The sequence below is a fragment of the Tupaia chinensis genome, unplaced genomic scaffold (genome assembly GCF_000334495.1).
Source record: "Tupaia chinensis unplaced genomic scaffold, TupChi_1.0 Scaffold143985_1, whole genome shotgun sequence".
Lineage (NCBI taxonomy): Eukaryota > Metazoa > Chordata > Mammalia > Scandentia > Tupaiidae > Tupaia > Tupaia belangeri.
In genome coordinates, this window is record NW_006203836.1 from 410124 (window position 1) to 427147 (window position 17024).

Consider the following 17024-nt stretch of genomic DNA (forward strand, 5'->3'; position numbering starts at 1 on the left):
GGTGGCCTCTTCTAACCTGGGCGAGTGGTGACCCACCCTCCTTCTCACCCACAGAGTCCTGGCTGCTCTTGGCTTTCATCCTGTTCTGAATGCACAGTCAGAACAAAGACCGGGACTGGGAAGCTGAGTGGGAGGTGCCCCAGGCTGCACACCAGGCCTGGGTCTGAAGGGAAGCTTGCTGTTAGTCCCGACAATGGCTCTCTGGGTGTTCCTTGGCTCGTAGCGTGCTTTGGGACTGCTGCGCCTTTTTTAGTAACTTGGTTCTGAGTTGGCCAGCAGACCTGTCTGTTTGCTCAGCTTGATCTAAATTGACTTTTGGTTCAAACTTCAGGTGGCTTTTCAGTGACTAGGCTCCGCGCCCTCCAGGAAGACAACGCAGATCCTGGCAAGCATTTTTGCTGACAGCACCAGCAGGCTTGCTGTTTGAATCTACATTTGAATGCATGATTTGGCCAAAAGATAAAAAGGAAAAAGGCACTCCCTTTTAGATTTGTTGAATTTGGTTGCTTTATTTTGTTACAAATGTTCCTCTGTCACTTTGTTCTCCATCTCTCTGGCTTCACTCTTCTGTGGCTCTTTCTGCAGAGCTCTGTGCACTGCCAGCTTCTGTGGACAAATGGGAGACAGTTATGAGGACAGTGTCCACCCATCATCCCCAGCAACGGAGACACCAGGGCATGTCCGCTGCACACAGACACTCTCCACGGACGGCTGCATCTGCAAACAAAATTACCCCTTAGCCTCTGAAATCAATCAAACCTCCAGACTTGGTAGTTGGTGTGTCAGTGATGAACATGTGCGTGCTCCTAATAACATAATTAATCATACGGGGCAGGTGCAATATTGCAGATTAAGATTGGCAGTTCAGAACTAACTGAGAATGTTAAGGACAAAACTAGTTTGCTTTCCTTCCCAGAAGTTAATTTCAAGCAACAGTTTCCCTTAAACTTACTTTTGGAAGTCCGTATTTGATCTGCGTAACGAGACTGGGAGAGCAGAGAGGTGCAGACACGCCGTCCCTCACCGACTTCCCGAGATGACGGTCGGTATGTACTGCTCTAGCTTAGAGGTGAACGAACCCAGGCGGAATGGCTGGATGGACAGAGACACGGTATGAACAACTGCTGTTAAAGAAAAGTGAGAGCTTAGCAGTAAGGTGGCCAGAACAGATTCCACTCAAGAACTACTGCAGGGACCAGCAGTTAGTGCAATGGCTATGTCGCTGGACTCCCATGTAGTCGACCACGGTTCGAGTCTCGGACCTGGTGGCTTAGACGCACATGCATGCCCAAATCCCGAGAGGAGAATGGAGGAGAAGGGATTGCGGTGTGGCCATCCCCCCCTGGGGGGTGATTTCTCTCTTTCTGTCTCTCTGTCTCTCTCTGTCTTTCTGGCAAGCGCACGCTCCCTGAAGCAAAAACCTCTCCAAAAACTAACTAAATAAATAAAAATAATACAGAACTATTGCAGTAGGGAAACAGCGACCTCGTGTAGAACTGGGCTCCATTCTGAATCCGGTGCATGGGGGTACACCAGAGAGCAGGGCAGAGGGTGGGCAGTTACTGAGAGGGAAGAACATGGCCAGGAGGGATGTCTGCTAAAGGGACCTGCCAGGACTCTGGCTGAGGGCAGCGGGGGCATAGGGGAGGTAGGGGTGAGGGGGAACCAGTGTCAGGGGAGGGGAATTCTCTCTAAGTGGACTCAGCATGATTCTTGCTGAAACTCGGTAATGCAGACCGACAAGGTGGGCACCAGGGGCTTAGAGGAGCCTGACCCAGGCTCAGTCAGGAGGAGTCTTCCTTGCGGATGTATGATTGCTGTTTTAATGGGGGTAGGTGAGATATATTTTAGTAATAAAATAACCCCGAATTCCAATGCTTAGCACCATGTGAGATTTCTCTTGCTAGTTTCATCTGTAGGTGAATGCTATAGATCGATGCTTGTCCCCTCTGAAACTCACGTTGCGATTTAATTGCTGTTTCACAGTATTAGGAGGTGGGACCTTTGAGAGGTGATCAGGCCATGCAAGCTCCGGATTAATGTCAGTATTTAGGGAGTTAGTTTCTCACTCTTGATCGACACATTTTAAAAACTAGTCAGTGTGTTTGGGTGGGTTGTGCTTACTACAGGGTGATACAGGCCTGCCTCTGCTCTTCTATCTTGCCTCAGCTCATGTTCTAATTTTATTATCTGAGGACCCCTTACACCTGTTACCCCTGCAGAAAAGTGTTTGGCTGTTTTTTTTTTTTTTAATTATTCTTGACAAAGTAAGTGTAATGCACACATGACAGAGAGACAGAGACAGAGACAGAGACAGAGACAGAGACAGAGAGGGAAGCAGAGACAGAGAGGGAAGGACATCCTCTATAGGGTCTGGCTAGGCTGCGATTCCCCCCTTCAATTCTCCAGCTCACTGGGTCTTAGATACTTACACCCCGGTATGTTCCTGGATAACCTGGCTGGGGATTCGAACTGCCGTCGCTGTGTGTGATCCAGCTTCTCTGAGCAGCGCATCATCCCTGTGCCCTTGGCTGCCCTTGCTGGTTCTTTTTCTACCACTCATTGGAAATATGCAAACGAAACTGGCCGCTGTTTTGGACGAGTTTCTCAGCAAACAACAGGGGGATTTACTAGTTATTTCAGAGAAATTGGTGAATAAAGGGAGCACGCAGTGTCTCCTGAGGCTAACTCTGGCAATACTGGACATTTAAAAGGTCAAAAAAGCCTCTATTATGGCAAAAGGAAAATTGCAATTATGTAAATAGAGGGTTTCACTGCATTGCTGGTGTTAATCTCCTACCCTCAAAGGAGCGAATGGTTTTACTGTACTCGCAGTGTGCGGTGTACAACAAAGAGCCATTAAGTCATAAACGCAGGAGTTAGTGGGAGAAGCAGAAAAGTCTAATTCAGTTTAAAATTGATGCATGGGGAAGTGTCTGAGTTTTCAATATCTACGTGTCAGAGCGGTGAACACGGAGCGGTAAGACGCCCCTGCTGCATGGGACGTGGGGAGACTGGTGCCCATGGTAGCCCGGAAGGCTGGCAGGGGAGGTGTCGCTGTGCCTCTGACGCCAGACCACTTTCTCTTTAACCCCGCGATGGGGGACAGAAAACGTTTGCTATGCACGTGTCAAGTCGGTCAGTGTGAACTGGTTTGCGGATCAGCTGAACCAAATGTGCAGACTGAGCCCGCTGGGGTCCCAGAGCCCTGCCCGGATGCTGACTTCCAAGCTGGTGCCCGTTATGCTGTTCGTATTAAAATGCTATGAAAGCAGAAGCGTTTGAGACAGAGACAGAGAGGGAAGGACATCCTCTATAGGGTCTGGCTAGGCTGCGATTCCCCCCTTCAATTCTCCAGCTCACTGGGTCTTAGATACTTACACCCCGGTATGTTCCTGGATAACCTGGCTGGGGATTCGAACTGCCGTCGCTGTGTGTGATCCAGCTTCTCTGAGCAGCGCATCATCCCTGTGCCCTTGGCTGCCCTTGCTGGTTCTTTTTCTACCACTCATTGGAAATATGCAAACGAAACTGGCCGCTGTTTTGGACGAGTTTCTCAGCAAACAACAGGGGGATTTACTAGTTATTTCAGAGAAATTGGTGAATAAAGGGAGCACGCAGTGTCTCCTGAGGCTAACTCTGGCAATACTGGACATTTAAAAGGTCAAAAAAGCCTCTATTATGGCAAAAGGAAAATTGCAATTATGTAAATAGAGGGTTTCACTGCATTGCTGGTGTTAATCTCCTACCCTCAAAGGAGCGAATGGTTTTACTGTACTCGCAGTGTGCGGTGTACAACAAAGAGCCATTAAGTCATAAACGCAGGAGTTAGTGGGAGAAGCAGAAAAGTCTAATTCAGTTTAAAATTGATGCATGGGGAAGTGTCTGAGTTTTCAATATCTACGTGTCAGAGCGGTGAACACGGAGCGGTAAGACGCCCCTGCTGCATGGGACGTGGGGAGACTGGTGCCCATGGTAGCCCGGAAGGCTGGCAGGGGAGGTGTCGCTGTGCCTCTGACGCCAGACCACTTTCTCTTTAACCCCGCGATGGGGGACAGAAAACGTTTGCTATGCACGTGTCAAGTCGGTCAGTGTGAACTGGTTTGCGGATCAGCTGAACCAAATGTGCAGACTGAGCCCGCTGGGGTCCCAGAGCCCTGCCCGGATGCTGACTTCCAAGCTGGTGCCCGTTATGCTGTTCGTATTAAAATGCTATGAAAGCAGAAGCGTTTGTGTTGACTGGTTGAGCAAACTCTATTGTACAGTAATTATACTATCGGTATGGAATCTAATTTCATACAGAGGAGGGGCTTTTAACCAAATGAAAGGGAAAAACTCACGAACAGTGTTTTTTCACGACCACTCTGGGAGGGTAAGATCGCAGGACAAGGCTATTTTTAAGCCTATTTTCACTAAATAAAATTAACTCTAATCTTGCTGGAGTTTAACAAAACGTAGCCACTCTCACAACGGACGTACATTCCAAGGGGTTTTCTCCACTTGCCGCTTGTGGAGCATGCACGGGCTTCTCTGTCCATGACCGATCACAGGTGCACGCCTGCCGCCAACCATGCTTCTAAAGCATCGCTGAGACGCCGGCCTGGGCTTCGAATGAGCAGGCTGTCTCGGACATAATTCTTGCTGACAGCGGGATGCTGTAAAATGAGGGAGGGGCTTAGGAAGACCCAGTTAGCTGTATTGTCAACCAAGATATTTAAGATGTATATGAGGCAGTACGTTTGGTTATGCCACTTACGAAATTTAACTATCGTTATTAATTGCCTGTTGTATGTGGGGTATTGCACAGTGCATGCGTACAATTCAAGGGTGAGTGACAGTAAGCTCTGTTCTTGGGGAATGGATAATCTACTGTAAATCGAAGGCATTTGTTTATTAATTGATACATAAATATTGAGTATTAAATTAATTACGAAGCAGGGGACTACCCAGGGTGTGGACTCTCCAGGCTCTTTATTGCTTTTTCTCCTCTATAGCTCACATCTACCTCCTCAGGGAGAAAGATTAAAATAAAAAACGGAGGTGAAGAATAACAGCTAATTTGCTTCATAGCAAAACCTGGAAAAATGAGTGTTTTAGAGCAGGAAAAAGTCTCAGTTATAATCGGAGTTGTGCGTTAGATTATATCTGCTTATTTGATGCTTACTGACAGATAAATAGTACGTAAGTATTCACTTGGTGTACATATGAGGTTATTTTAAAAAGTTTTTAGGAAAACGGAATTAAAATACGAGTTTCTTTTGGTATAAAAAATTTAAATTATGCATAGTTTTTTCGTGATACATATTTTCCATGGCTTTATGAAGACCCCCTTCACCTAATATACGTGCATCCACTCGTACTCGATTGTGTGAAGTCTATGCATATTCGCATGGTACATTGTGCAGACGGGTGTGTGTGTGAATGCAGCATGGTGTCTGTGTCCCAGTGAGCAAAAACAGGAGGAAAAGAAAGCCAGTGACCAGGCCTCCGTCTGTTTCCACAGTGAGAGTCCTTGCTCCAGGCTCTACCCCTGACTGCAGGGTTAGCACCAGGACCAGGAATTCACGACACTTAATGTGTGGCTTTCATGGTAAAAATACTTGTGTGCGTTAATATACACAGAAACTCTTAACAAAAGAAAAGAGAAATCTGCATGATAACATAAAACTGGAAACTGGGAAGACTCCTCTGCTGCATTGCCTTTATCCCACCCACGTCCCTGACGGAGAGTCCTCTGCCAAGAAACACCCTTTTTCCAGGCATCCTCTGCTCTCGGTTCTCCTTTGCAAACTTGAGAAGGGAAACTGTCGGGTCGTCAGGCCATGATGAAGTTTTGCATAGAAAACCACGTCATCGCTTTTCCGTCCACCTAATACTTCTGGGAGGAGCTCTGGTTTCCCAGCTGACCAGGACTCGGGGCGTTTGCTCAAGTGCAGATGTGCGGTGCACCTGGCAGGGACCTGGCACTGCCTTCAGGCTGGATCCCAGACAGCCCAGCGTCTGTTCACCTCTCCTCTCTGCCTGCTGCTTTCGTCCTGGTCTGGCTCTGCCCACACCAGAGCCCCTGCACTCCCCCAGGCTCCCTCTTCCTCTCCCTTTGCAGCTCCCTTACTTCAAGTGACTTCGAAAAGTTTGTGGAAAATGAAATTAAAGTAGTTTATTTTGAAGCCCCAAATTTGAAGCGCAAGGGTTTTCCTCATGTGCCCATTCCCCACGAGCTTTTGGAAGCCCCTGTGTACTCCGACTTAGCCCTCACGTTGCTGGCGTCCCTAGCCAAGATTCCCCTGCACGGGTCCTGCGTCTTCTACTGCCCGGCCCTTTACGTCACCCCTCCTGTCAGGACTGAGCTTCGTGACCGGCATGGCCCACGCCCAGAGGCTAGAAAGCGCTGGGTGGAGGGACTCGGACACGCACCTAAACAGCAAGTGCACTGACTTAGAAAGCAGCGCGGTGGAGGGAAGGAGCTTCCGACGCTGGTCAAGAGGTGTGAAGTTTCTCTCCTTTTCTTACTCTCTGTGTGATTTTATGTAAGATTCGACACCAGTTTGCTCCCGTAGGCGAGTGAGCAGGCCCTCATGGGATAGAATGTGGTCTCTCGTCAGGGGCTCCTGGCGAGAGCTGGGCTTCCAGAGGCTGCTCTCAGCTCTTCATTAAGTCGAACTTTCTACCTGCGGCCCCAGCTGCGAAGGGACTGCGGGCCACGCTGCCCCCCACCCCTGCAGAACGTGAGACGGGGTCCCTGAGGGCCCTGGCTGATGTGCCAGCTCCCAGCTCGGATTTCCAGTGCCCTTCCAGAGAGGTGATGGCCCCAGAGGTGAACCCCTGCAGCAGGAGTCCTTGCAAGCCGATAGCACCGACTTGCTGACCCAAGGACGGCCTCTTCTCCTCCAAAAACCTATGTCCACCAATGGCGTTCCGAAAGCTGCCTGTCTGGGCCGAGCCCGTGTCACCGGGTCGGACGTGGGCTCTGCTGATGGTGCCAGTTGTACTGACTTTCTTCTTAAAAATGCACAGGAAATCATTCAGTTCCTGTAAAGCTAAACGCACATCTTTTTTTTTTTTCAGTGCATTTTTAAAATGGCAAATCATAAACTACTGACTTTAACAGAAATTCAGTAAATCATTAAAATGCTGCTGCTTGCAAGCCCAGCTCTGACTGAGTCCTTACACTTGGCATTACCAGACACATTAAGACGTTAGTCACCCTCACCAGCCCTCAGTATTGCCACCGCGGCGGCCTTCTGCTGAATGTAAGCCCCTGAATCAGGGCGACAGGTTTGTCTTTTGGCCCCACGTGTATTATTTCTGGATGTATTTTCTGGGCAGAGGGGGTGGCAGCCCAATCACTGGCTTCTCTGCAGCCGTGGGGTGAAACACGCCCGTTTGCGGAGAGGCACTGACGCTGCGGAATAGCCAAGGGGGCCTCTCACAGAGAGAGGTCAGGGTTTCCCTGGACTTAATTATTCTTACCTGTGGGAAATAATAAAAGGATTGGCAGAGCCAAAAGCGTTACTCTCAGGCTAGTCTCATTTTAGGAGACTAAATGTGAGAATACTTTTTTAAAAAAAAAGCTTTACTATTTTTGTTGGCTGTGATCTTAAAATTTCAGTGACTTGAATTAGAAACTAATCACTCCTCATTTTAACAATTCAAGTGATACAGACAAAAGTAAGAGAATTCAAAGGTTTTTTCAAGTGGCCTTTTCCCAGTCACTTTCTTAGTTTCTCTTTTGTGATTATATAAATATACGGCCGCATATATGGCTTTGTTTTCACTCTATCTAGAAATGTCTACTTATTAATGTAAGAGGCACACAGCAAACATGGTCTCACATGCTCTTGCTTTGTGTTTTTTTTAAGAATTACTTATTTAATATTATTTATTGTTATTACTTTTTCAATTAAATTATTTTACATTCATTCACTGAACAGCATCAGAGCATACAAAATGCGATTTCCCACCTCGAATACACTGTATCGTGACTTAATCATACATGTTATCATCAACGAATAATTTTCTGTTTCTTGTTTCTTAAAATCTATTATTTCTCCTGTTTCTCACTCTCTGCCATCTCCCATCCTCCTCCCACATTCTCTGGTATCTACAGTTGCTTTCCATTCCTCCCCCCACCCCCACATTTTATTGATTCACAAAATATCTTAATTAATCTAACTACTTTCAATAGCAAGTTCAACTGATAGATACATACCTGTGAACACAAGTCTGACATTAGGCATGAAACTCGGTGAGTGGAGTGAATATACCATAAATCAGCGCCTGGCTGGGACTATATAGCTCACTGTGGTCATAAATAGGCACTTTTTAACATACTTTTAATTTCAAGAAAGGCAGTTTTAGCTTTAATAAATTAAAATTTAAAAAATGTTAAGAGAACTTTGCTTAAGACTTAAAGCCAGGGGAACCAGCAGTTAGCGTAATGGCTATGTCACTGGACTCCCACGTAGTCGACCGCGGTTCGTGTCCTGGACCCGGTGGCTTAAAACTCACGCCGGGCGCGTGTGTGTGCGTGCCCAAGATCCCGAGAGGAGAATGGAGGAGACGGGATTGCGGCGTAACCATCCCCCCTGGGGGGTGATTTCTCGCTTTCTGTCTCTCTGTCTCTCTTTGTCTGTCTGGTGAGTGCACGCGCCCTACAGTGAAAATCTCTCTCTCAAAAAAAAAAAAAAAGACTTAAAGCCAGGAAACAGGCTAGGATTTTGTTCAAAGATAAATACATGGACCTATTGGCAGCTCAAGAGAAGACAAAAATCCTTAAATCTGGAAAACAAAGCATAGAAGAAGATCAGTAATGCTTTAGTCAGAAGTCATAAAACTCTATTTCACCAGCTCAGTCTCACGTACTTAATCTATCTTCTGTTGTGGTCCAATCTTTCCGTTTAAGTTCTGGAAGGTAACATTCAACTCTGGACTTGCCCCTACCATTAAGCCGGCCATTTTCTTAGTTGTTTTTGAACTCTTATCTCTGTGTGTCTGTATTTAGTTTCCCTGATACAGCGCTCCCTTCATAACTTCTTGGAGAGCTGGTCTGGTGTCAGTAAATTCTTTTGGGTTTTATTTATCTGAGAATGTTCTTGTCTTTTCTTCCCATATAAAGGATAGTCTTGCTGGGTATAGTATTCTTGGTTGAAATTTTTTTCACTCAACATTTTGAAATATATTTTTCCATTCTTTCCTTGCTTGCATTGTTTCCAATGAGAGGTCTGCTGTTAGCTTAATGGGATATCCTGTGTAGGTAACTCGAAATTTCTCTCTTGCCAATCTTACTATCTTGTCTTTGCCTGTGGTTTTGTTCAGTCTGACTATAATATGTCTTAGAGAAGATCTTCTTGGGTTGATTCTATTTGGGGTCCTTTGTATTTTGTGGGTCTGGATCTTTGAATGTCTCTCTAGGTTTGGAAAGTTTTTTTCCAGGATTTCATAGAATAAATTATCAATGTCCTTATTGTCTCTTCACCATCTGGGATACTGATTATCTGGATGTTTGGAAGTTTAATGATATCTAGTTTTTCTCATATATTATTCTCATTTTTTAAAGCTATTTTCTCACTCTTCATGGTGAATTTTTCTGGTCCAGTGATTCTGTCTTCTACATCTGAGATTCAATATTCTATATGATCTAGTCTACTTTTAATACTTTCAAGGGAGATTTTGATTTCCTGTATTACAAACTTCATATCTATCATTTCTATTTGATTCTTTTATTATGGTGTGTATTTCCTCTTTCAGATCATGCAAGAACTTCCTCATTTCCTGGAACTTGTAAGTTCTTTTCTTCTGCATCTTCTGGAGTTCATTGTCTCTCTTCTCTTGTATCTCTGCTAATATTATCACTGTGAATATTCTAAATTCTTTATCAGACATTTCCATGAGTTTCATTGTACTATATTCTTTTCCCTTGTGGGAGAGGTATTTTCCTGTTTTCTCATATTTCTTGTGCCTCTGTGATGATTTCTGGTTATCTGATGGTTATACGTTTCTTTCTAATATCTTAAAGTTCAATCTGAGCACTCAGAGTTTTCACTCACTATGTCCTGGGTGTTTCTGGTTATCCTGGCTTCTGGTCTCTGTAGGCTTCTGCTCTGTGCCATGATTCTGGCACCTGGGAGCCGTGATATGTTCCTGTGTTTGCCTGTTTCATGTGATTGTGTTTTTGCTTTCCAATTGGGCTTAAAGACAAACACAGCACCATTTTTTTTTTCTCTCTCTTCCAGGGTTCAGACTTAGTAACTGGACATTTGGGGCTGTTTCTCACCAATTGTTAGAGCTGAGTTTCTTTTCATTGAAACAGTCCTTTTTGTTGGACCATGCTCCCAACTTCTCAGAGTTTCCCTTCCATAGTTTCCTATATTTCTCATGCTAAAAATGTCCTCATTTATGAAGTTAATTTAAGTGAGGCTTCTGTCATGTCAAAAACTGTCAACAGATGATTATGTACTTAAGAAATACAGTTCTAAATTTTCTGTTGTTCAGTGTTTGAGACCTGGGCATAAATCTGACAAAAATCAACAGCTCCATTTAATTCTACACATGTTTACCAAATACCTACTCAGCCCAAGGCATTGCATTACATACTAAAGACCTTCTCATCAAGAATGCATTTAAACAGCAATTCAAATTTCAAACAGCAAAGTAATTTTGAGACTTCCCACTGTAAATAATTTTGTGGCAAAAATCCCAGGTGTACATTACTGAAAAAAATAGATTGAACTCCAAATTGAACTCATTAGAAATATGTGACCATTGGGAAATAAAAGACATTCAATGGTAACTTTTATTTTCTAAGAAGTCTCTGGATTCTAAATCAACTGCAGGCTAGAAATTGGCCCTTAGACTTGATCTTTTATGGTAATTTACACCATAATCAAGAGAAAGTATTTTGGTTCCAAAGAATCTTAATTTAAAAAGGTATTCTAAATTCAGTCGTCCTTGTTTCTCTGTTGTGCAAAACCACTAGGGAGTACAGAAACTGGGCAGGTTTAAAGCTCTTCACTGGAATGTTTCTGCTTTGTTTGTTTCATTCATTTATTTACATTATTAACCTGTCTTTTGTGTTGCACATTGAAGCCAATCAGTTATTTCCTCAGGAGTTTAAGGAGCAGAAATGCAGGTGGCATGATGGTTAAGTTGTTGGAATTCTCACATGGCTGACCATGGTTCGAGTCCCGGACCTAGTGGCCTGCTTTCTCACTCTCTCTCTCTTTCTCTCTCTGTCTTTGGCAAAATTCATGTGAAAAATAATAATAATAAATAATTCTTTTAAAAAAACACAAAAAACCAAAAGAAACGTGTCTGCCATGTCGTGGGAGTTCTCGTTGTTAAATCATAGTGCTTTGTACAGTGACGGAGTGTCACGACTGCTCTCCCCTCTCAGGTAGGGCTGACTAGTCCTGGGGAGAGTGGCTTAGAAATGATGAAGGCAGGGCGCGGATTGTGCTAAGTGACTCAGAGCTACTTAGTAAATACCTATGAATTGTTTACTAGTGGCGTGTATTCAGAGAATCTATACTATTCCCTACCCTGTTTATGATGATCTTCTTTCAAAATTAATAAAGTAATTTAAAAATCTCATACTTTTGGGAAGGTTTCAGGTGTTTTTGTCCATTTTCTTTCATGGAGTAAATGCAAATTTGTTTCATTCATAAGAACTTTACCTGGGTGACATACCAAACTACAACTATTCCTAGCTCATCAATCCGTGGGAAAAGTGCAGTAAAAATACACTTTTAGTGACACTTCTTATACTATTAGATGTGATTCCTACCTACATAGAAACCTTTGGTACCATTAAACTAGCTGACTTTTTTTTATCTTGGCAGTGGGCACGCATGTGTGCTGGCAGACAGAGAGGAGGCAGCCTCGACAGGGGTCCTCATTGCACTGCATCCTCTTTCCCCAGAACCCAGTGTTCAAGGCCTGGGTACATTCATGTGTCCAGGGCGGTGTAGGCTGGCTGGGGAGCCGGGCCTGGGACAGGGCTGTGGCTTCCAGTGTGGCTGTCAACATTTTATGAATTGCAACATCTCAGCTGGGCCTTAAGACCTTAGTTTTATTGTATTTTTAAAAAAATCTTTCTCTTTCTTCAATGACAATCTAGCAGTAACACATTTTTTTTCTTCTTAACTCATCACTTTTTATTTTACCAATAATATTTTTTCACTGTTTAAATGTGAGTAAAGATTACCCTTCCACCAAAAAAAAAAAAGATCATTTCCCCCTTTCCACCCAGAGATGTCTGTGGCTGACCTTGGGCCATTTCGCTGTGCCTCCTTTCCCTCGCCTCCTCTGTTTCTCCCTCTCCCCCTTCTCTCCCTCCCCGTCTTCCTCTCTCACATGTTTACATCCGGGCACCGTGTGTGCCTCCCGGTTGTCAGCTGCATTGGAATTAGCGCTTTTGTCCTGCACACGCTCCATGTCAGCGAAAACTCACATGCACACGTTAGCATTTCCAATGGCATGCAGCGTTTCACCGAGCAATACAGCTCTCGGAAAACTCAGGACACTTGCGAAATCCAAGAAGACTCTCAGGGTGCCAGCTCTTCCTCGTGAGTAGAATTGGGAGACTCCGCTTTACAGGCTCACAGTCCCATTTCCCACCCAGGAAACGAGGCACTCTAAACATCCTAGCACGTCCCACGTGGGCGCTCTGTGTGTGACTATTACTATTTCGGGAAATAATTTAGGAAGTAAAATCGAAGGATTGGCTTTCGGCAATAATGAGAACTAAAGGAGATGGATTTTGAGGCTCATATCACTTTTCTCTCGCACGGGCGGGTATCAGTTTCGTAGGGTCGGCGTGAGCATCAACAGCAGGCGGAGAGTGAGGCAGTGTGGCCCGCTGGCGCCGTATCTGCCATGGTGCAACGTCTGAAGGATCCGGTGAGCGTCCGTACCTAACCCAGGAGCCCGCTGTCTACGCCTCCTGGTCTCTCCTTTGTCACTTCTTTTCCAACCTCCGGGACCGGTGTTCTCTGTGCTTCCATCAAAACACTAGACTTCAGACCCTCCCTTCACACTCACGTGCCAGCCATGAAGGGCTTCCAGAACAGGCGGTCAGGCGGGGGATGTTCGGATAGCTGGCATTCTCCATGTCTGAAGTCGGGTGGGGTGAGATCAAGCCCCGAGCGCGGATTTATTTACCTGGCCACTCCTTGACCTCGTGCGAGTCTACCACGGTGGCTGTTAATGACAGGTTGGCCTTAGAGCAGTTAGTGACTAGCTCTTTGTCCCCAGCCTGGGCGTGACAGGGAGCGCCTGGTCTGGCCGGACAGCACTGCCAGCTTGTGCCAGCCTTGGCCAGTCATCCACGCAGACACCTGCGCCTTCTGCTCTTTACCCTGGGCTGCTTTGTGGTAAGAACTGGGGTAGTAGAAAGTTCTGGGCTGTGGCCATCCATTCGAACCCACTCACACGCTTTCCTGACTGTAATTTTGGCCTCTAAAGGAGAATTGTAATGCCCACTTCAGAGCATTTGTTTTTGGTCCGCTTCGAAAGAATTTTTGCTATGGAAATATTTTATCACAGGCAAGATGTGGTAGAAATATTAGCTTTTACGGTTTAGGATTCCAGTTTCTCTGCTTGTGACGAAGAAATCATGGATAATGCAGCACAGCTATAGATTAAGACAGTCCTGATTTTAGTGTAAAACGTTCTATATTTCAAAGCTTGTTGAGGAGTCTGTCCTAAAGCATTGCTAAGTTCCCTTCTACCTCTTCAAATCGATGCTTTCAAAGAGAGGACTTTTTAAAAAGAATTATTTTATTTTATTTATTATTGTTATTTTTTAAAATTTGACTAGAGAAAAAGAAAGAGAGGAAAAGTGAGAAAGCAAGTCACTAGGTCCGGGACTCAAATCATGGTTGACCACGTGGAGTCCAGCACCTTAACCACCATGCCACCCGACAGCCCCAAGACAGGGTTTTTTATTAGACAGTTCCTTTGGGAGTCTGAGTCTTTGCCAGGCTAGTCAGACTCCCTTTAATGGAGCATAGCTGCCGAGAATAATATATCCATCCACTTCGAGGCCAGGTGGGAGCCATTTTGGTCTGAATCTGTGAGTGGCCAGAGAAGGAGAGATGCAGACGGAATGCTTCGGCCTTCTCAGCCTGACCTCCCTGTGGCCCGACGGCCCCAGCGTGAGCTTCTTCCCGGCTGACTCAAGCCCGTCCTGCCATGCGCGTCTGACATTTACGTCTCTGGAAACGGTTAGCCACACCCCTCGGTGATATGTTGGTGACTCGCACGTCTCCCTGTGACCTAGGTGGGACGTCGTCCTGGGAGTGTGCGGGAAGGCAGAGAGGCCAAGGCTGAGGTCGCTCTGCTAGGCAGGTGCCGAGCTTGCCCCACTTATTGTTATTTTTTAAAATTTGACTAGAGAAAAAGAAAGAGAGGAAAAGTGAGAAAGCAAGTCACTAGGTCCGGGACTCAAATCATGGTTGACCACGTGGAGTCCAGCACCTTAACCACCATGCCACCCGACAGCCCCAAGACAGGGTTTTTTATTAGACAGTTCCTTTGGGAGTCTGAGTCTTTGCCAGGCTAGTCAGACTCCCTTTAATGGAGCATAGCTGCCGAGAATAATATATCCATCCACTTCGAGGCCAGGTGGGAGCCATTTTGGTCTGAATCTGTGAGTGGCCAGAGAAGGAGAGATGCAGACGGAATGCTTCGGCCTTCTCAGCCTGACCTCCCTGTGGCCCGACGGCCCCAGCGTGAGCTTCTTCCCGGCTGACTCAAGCCCGTCCTGCCATGCGCGTCTGACATTTACGTCTCTGGAAACGGTTAGCCACACCCCTCGGTGATATGTTGGTGACTCGCACGTCTCCCTGTGACCTAGGTGGGACGTCGTCCTGGGAGTGTGCGGGAAGGCAGAGAGGCCAAGGCTGAGGTCGCTCTGCTAGGCAGGTGCCGAGCTTGCCCCACGCCTGCGGGCTCTGTGACCCTTCTCTGCTTTCGCAAAGGGCCTACCGAGCTCTTGGTTCAAGATTTTGACCTCTTGCTTAACTTTACAGTGCACTTGGGTTTTTCAATTATTATTAGTGCTTCGTAGTTTATGGAATTTGCCTTTAAACAATGGAATATTCACACAGGAAGTGAACCGAGAGACTAAGCAGTGCAGTCCAATCCCTCTCTAGAACAGAGAGAATATCCTTGGAGAGTAGGTGTTTGGCTTGCTCAGGGCCACAGGCCTGCCCGGCGGGAGAACAAGGTCTAAAAAGCCTGGTTTTCTGACTCCACGTGGGCTGCTTTTTACGAAACTTTCTATGCTAATTCCTGGTGTAGTTTACCCTTAGACACTTCTGGTATTCTCAGTTGGATGTATTCATCTTTGGTTCCAAGAAGTCCCGTTATTGTATTTTAAATGTCTATTTATTTCTTCCGTAGAGAGCAAGACAGAAACGGGGACCTCCTGGGATCGGGCACCAGGCCTGCTCAGGGAGGTCCCGGCCGCGAGCCCTGCTCCTTTCCCTAAGGGTCAGAGCATTAACACTGCCGCAGCTTGCCCCTCAGTAAGCGTTGTACTCCACCTTCAGCAATCTTCAGATTATCTACATACAGGGTCCCAAGGTGCTTAGGGTGTGGCAAAAGCAGCTGGAGGAGGGAGAGGGTGGGCACTAGAGAATGGGCTCCCGCTCCGCTGATGGTGGTGACAGGAGGACGGGACAGGTGCCCTGCTCCGCCCAGGAGGCAGCCGCTTTAGTGTTGTGAGCGCTCCCTGGGCCAACAGGTGGGGAGCTCACTGCTTCTCTCTGCTCCTCCAATCTGTCACCGTCAGGGTCACAGAGGGCCAGAGGGACACTCCCTGTTAGGGTGCCTCCACACCCCCTCTGGCCTTTCAGACGGGGCAAGGACGGCTTGAGTTCCCGACATCTGGGGCGGGAGAGGAGCAAAGCTAGAAGGTCAGATGGGGAACAGGCCAGCCCCATGGCAGGAAAGCGGAACAGGGCAGAGAAGGAAGTGAGGTGGGAAGATGGGGAGGCACACTCACAGCGTGTCCAGACGCCTCCACACCATCACACGGAGGGAGGTGGCCAGAGCCCACAGACCTGTGCTGCTCCCAGGCTGAGTGGTTTCCTCAGGGCATCTCTGAGGTTGACCAAACTGTGCCATGCATCCCCCGTCCTCGGGCCGAGGCAGACAGCCCGGGGTCCAGGAGGAAGTGCTGTGGGCAGAGTGGTTGCCCCAGGTCCCCTAGCCACTGGGGAGGGCGTCTGTCCAAGGAGCTATGCCAGAGAGCCCTAGGAGGGGGTGTTCGAGAGCGTCCCTGCTGGCGGGCAGAAAGGAGCCTGGGATTTGGGGTCCCATGGCCCCTGCTGTAGCCTGTGAACAGCTTTGGGGGAGGCAGTGCCCTCTGAGTTACAGAGCCAGGAGGGGGTGCTGCGAGTATTTCCAGGACTAGCCTTTGGAACCCAAATGCCTGGGTTTGAAACCCTGGCTTGGTGCTAGCCAGCCCCACGACACTAGGCAAGTAATTGAAGATTTCTTCACCTCAATTTCCAACCTGTGAGGCAAGGACGATGGGGATAGTACTTTTCTCATTCTTATGAAGACTGAGTTATGACTTTAATTAACTTGGAAAGGTACCTGGTTCATTGAAAAACTATGTAAGCATTTGCTGTTATATTAAACAGTGGATCCTAGTAGTATTTCCCCATTTTTAAGATGAGTATAAGACGACGTAGATAAGTTGCAGAGCACAAAGCTGCTGCTCGAGAAGCCGCCCCACTTCTCTTAGCATGGGCAGGCTGTGTGAGGAAGCTCACCAACGTCCACCTGCAGCACGGGAGTGTGCTGTGAACCGGGGCCTCGCACGGGAAACCCCCGGGAAGAGGAGCAGATCTTAGGAACCTCCCACGCGCAGTTCCTATGTCGGTACCCTTGCTGAGTCTGCCAGGCTAAACGGCAGCCCTCTGGGGCAGGCAGCATGGCACGGCAGGGAGGTCGGTGGTGGGGAGCGAGGCAGAGGACCCGTTCAGAAGCCCTGACAGTTGTCAGTTCACAGGGAC